Raw genomic sequence first — 4787 nt, forward strand, 5'->3', positions numbered from 1 at the left:
TGTGCAGGGCCATGGTTCACTTGATTACATGTAGGGATGTCAATGCAGCCCGCAACCCGTGGGCTGACCCGAATAACCCGCCAAATTTATAGGGTCAGGGTTGAAAATTTCTAGCCCGATAAAACTACAACCCGATTAGCCCGCACCCGATTAACCCGCAACCCGTTAGGGTCAGACCCGAAAACCCGATGGGCTGGCCCGAAAACCCGATAAAATTTCTATTGTTCTATTTGTTTGACTCCGAATTGGACGATTTCATTGATTATTTTTATAATATAGATAACTAAAAAAATAACATTCAATTTTATATTAAACATATGAACTATATATTAAATTTTTATTAATATAATAATAAATAAATAAATTAGAAACTTCTAATTCATTAATAAATATTTAAATTTATAAACATGTTTTAACACATGCTTTAAAATATTTAAATTTATGTTTTATTTTACACAAATATCAAATATTAGTATTTGATCATGTTTGTGTTTGAGTTTAAGTATAAATCTCAAATTTATCATAACTAAATATTTATATTTTATAAATATAACTAATTTTCGTCATTATTTATTGGATTAATCGCATGTTAATTTTATCGGTAGCAACCCGATTAACCCGCTGGGCCAGCCCGAAACCCGAGCGTTTAGGGTTAGGGTTGAACTTTTATAACCCGAAAAAATCTCAACCCGATTAACCCGCACCCGATTGACTCGCAACCCGAGTAGGGTTGGCCCGAAACCCGGTGGGCAAGCCCGATTGACATCTCTAATTACATGGGTATTTTGGTGGGTGTGGTTTTCTTGATCTATTTAATAAAAATAAGGAGAGAATAAAAATAAGGAGAGACTGTAAGTTTGCTGTGAAAATAAGTTCACCATAGTATTATACCTTTCGTCACTTAAAAGCAGTCTTTTTTTTGTCATATTAATTGATCCATCTATAAAAATTAGCCAATTTTATATTTGGAACATTTTACTAATAATTATATAAATCTTACTAACCACTATTTTTAGTCATACTTTACCAATTTTATACTATTAAACTCTTGTTCTTTCCAAAGTCTCTAAGACTATAAGGAGGTGTTTGGTTTGGCAAATAAGAGTATTAAATGCCCAAAAACTAACATTTTCTCATGTTTGGTTTGGTGAATACCATTTCAATAGGGCCTCCATTAATGAGTCCGGCCCGCCTCATTTATGCCCATTTCATTAGTTAGGGTATCTCCCAAATTTTGAAAGAAAGTTTTCTGCCTCGTAGTGTTAACTTCATTGGAAAACTGAAATGACCTATTTGTCCTCATCTTCTTCAATCACGTAACATTTCACCTCCCTTTCTGTACATTTTTTTACCGCTGCCTGCTCTCGTCTTCTCTCCGCGGAATCATCAATTAGCACCGGCTTCTTCAGGGACTTCGAGTTAAATACCCACGACTACCAAGGTAAGCTTCCACCTGTGTATTTGAATCCTAATTTCGTGAGTGAAGCCCACAAATTTATCTTGTGGGTTTCAATTAAACAGTTTCATATTTGTAACAATAATATGTGTTTCTTCCATTCAACTCTCATAATTGACTATTTCTAGCATTGTGCTGCATATTCCAGCTGAATATTGTGGTTAAACTTTCCAGATTCATATTTATGGTGACAAATTAGGAATAATCGATGAAAATGGAACAAACTACAATTGTGGATGGATGAACACAATAATTGCAAATCAAATTAAGCCCTAATTTATGATTCAGATTCAGATTACAAACTACAATTACTGCAATTCAATAGCTCTTTTACTGAAATCGCTACTTAACGTTGCCTGCGAAGAGGCAAAAGATGAAGAGGTTGCGACGCGAGGAGACTGTCATTGACGGCTCCTCAATCAAATTTTTGTTGGGTTAGATGACGATAAAATTGAAAATAAGAATAATATATGAGGATATTTTTGGTATTACAAGCTATTTTTAATTGCCTAAAATTCAAACCAAACATCTGAATTTGAACTATAGAAAGCATTGAAGTCAAACCAAACAATAGAAATATTTCTCTCCTGCCATGAAAAGGGAATCACTAACAAGAGCCATCCCATTTCTTGAGAAACCAAAAAGGCCAAACCAAACCACTCCTAATGTAAATAATACTAACATATGTTAGGGCCAATGAGACAGTGCCTTGATATTACATAATAATTGTGAGATGAGAATCTTAAGTTAAATACCTCGTATGATCAAGCCCCTGCAAGTGGCACGATTATGCAAACATATGATCTAAACTTTTAGGGGTCACCTCATGTAATAAAAAACACTAAAGAGATTAACCGTTAGTGTGTTATTGATTAGGTAATCTATCATGTACTCTACTCCATCCGGAAATATATGTTCCATTCTGACTTGGCACTAGTTTTACACAATAACCACGATGTCTCGATCTTAGGCATCGCTCAAGTAAATTGCTGACTAGTGCAACATGAGAAATATTTGAATTCTAAAAAATTGTCATTATATGTTGCAGTTTAGATTTTATTTTTCTTTGTATGTTTGTTTCTTTGTAGTTTTGGATTGTGTCTATTTCTTAACTATTGTTATTTGGAGAGTGTTATCGAATCCTTGACAATGATGCTCTTCTACACCAGCATATATTCCTCTAAAGTATATTATAGGTTTTAGTTTTTGTGGAATATTCCTCTACATAGTGAATACACAAAGTGGTTCCCCTTAAAAAATGTTAAAGAGAATACACATAATATATATAATCACAGAAAGAGTAGATAAAATATGGGTAGTATATAAAATAGCCGTTAAACATATGGTTCTCAACTAGATAACTTAACTTAAACTATATAAAATAAGTAAATAGAAATCAAAACCAATCAACATCACGAATAATTAATTTATAATTAAAACATAGGATTGATTTCTTTAGAACAACTCCCAACATATAATATATCATCAAAAGAAATAATGCTTAGTTCTTCATCCAAAACATGACACGTGGAGCCGCATACATTTGTGTATTCTTAGTTACTAGTGTGTAATAGGAAAAGTAGCATCAAACATAGAGTAATACTACTATTCAGATTCTTTTATTAAAATAAAGATATCTTAATACAATATATTAACTCAAGCACTATACAATTCAACATAAAACACCACTCACTATATGTATGTGTAATTTATATGTCATGTAATAATATAATACTACTCCATTTAATAACAAGTAACATATATAATACACTATTTGATTTCTATAAAGAATATATTTCACGAAATAGGAAAAAAAAGTATAAGTACTATTATTTATATAAAGAATATATTTCACGAAATAGGAAAAAAAGTAAGTATTCCAAACTTCTCTCTCTCAACCTAAAACCTTGGTGTGGATTAGAAGTGGCCCTAAGATGTCTAGCAAAAGTCAATAGAGAATAAAGACAAATATATCCTTCCATAATCATTGGGAAAATTACACAACTAATTACAAAAACCAATTTCACTAAAGAACCAAAATAAAATTTGTTGCATGCATGCAAACTCATCTACATCTATAATTCATTGCCATTTCTTTTCTACCATAATAATCTTGAGTAGTAAAAAAATTGGGGAGGAAAATCTAGGACCATCATATTTTATTTTCCATTGATCCACAAGCAAACCATTAATCTTAATTAAACTCACCACACATCACCAATAAGACAAAAAAACATTGTGTGTTTTTGGAATATTAAGGTTTAAGGTTTTCCATATCATGGTACCTTGTCTTCTAGTCTCTGGGAGGTACATCATGACCCATGCCAGGACTATTTCCGGGTGTAGTGGGTCTATATGCATTTGTCTGTATCTTCTTATACCTATTGATGATTCGGCCCTCGATCATTTTTGGGTTCGCCTTGACTAAATTTCGTCGAGGATTTGACTTGACCGAGACTCTTGTAGCTACTCGAGACTTTGACCTAACTGAAACCGGTAGATGCTTTGACTTGGCTAAAACCTGAGCAGGGGGCGGATTGCCTGACTTGATTAGGGCTTGCACAGGTGCCGGTGGGCGGATTTTATGTGGATGGTGTGCTGACACGTGGCAGAAATGGTGATCCAAAAGCAAAATAAACGTGCAAACAACAACAACAACAGTATTTTTTGTATGTATCGCCATGAAAATAGATCTAAATTAGGGTTTTTGGGTAGTGACAAGTTAAAATAGGTAGAGAGAGGAAGTGATTTGAGGTTGTGACATTAGAGGGGAAGAGGTATATATCGAAAATGATGAAGGGAACATGATGGTCATAACCAACAATGCAAAGGTAAGTGTAAGATCGATGCACATGTGCCGTTTTTGGAAAAATTAATGTAATTAAAGTAATGAACATGCGAATATTTCCAAACATGGCAAGGATAACATTTTCATGACTATAAAAGGGATTTCCCCACGACCACCCATTTCTTGCATACTAAAATATTAACATTAAATACTTTAGGTTTTCGCTAAGAACATTATGATTAGACACCACACATGAGCAATCTGCTTTAACATTTAATTACTAATTTTTATGTTTGAAACTTTTCTTGTCTGGTTGCTTGACATGGACATTTCTCAGCTTTAAACATTTTCAAACACGATTGGTTTAATGCAATTTGAGAAAATTAAAGATCATTTTACGAGGAAATTATGCTCCTTCCACTAAGCAATTTATGAGGATTTTTCTATGTCATCTTAATTACTAATGTTGATAGTTTTTAATTAAATAAATCTATTATGTTTGTCAATTCCTTGCGCAATCTTAACTTATATATATTCGTGATT

At 33.0% G+C, this 4787-nt stretch overlaps 1 long non-coding RNA gene across 1 annotated transcript; it reads left to right on the plus strand.

Annotated features, from left to right (window-relative positions):
* Positions 1-1254: 1254 nt before the first annotated feature.
* LOC121771011 lies at positions 1255-4413 on the plus strand. The gene is made up of 2 exons (XR_006043906.1): positions 1255-1441; positions 4022-4413. It is a non-coding gene; the product is annotated as an uncharacterized LOC121771011 (long non-coding RNA).
* The last annotated feature ends 374 nt before the right edge of the window (positions 4414-4787 follow it).

The sequence above is a fragment of the Salvia splendens genome, chromosome 16 (genome assembly GCF_004379255.2).
Source record: "Salvia splendens isolate huo1 chromosome 16, SspV2, whole genome shotgun sequence".
Classification (NCBI taxonomy): domain Eukaryota; kingdom Viridiplantae; phylum Streptophyta; class Magnoliopsida; order Lamiales; family Lamiaceae; genus Salvia; species Salvia splendens.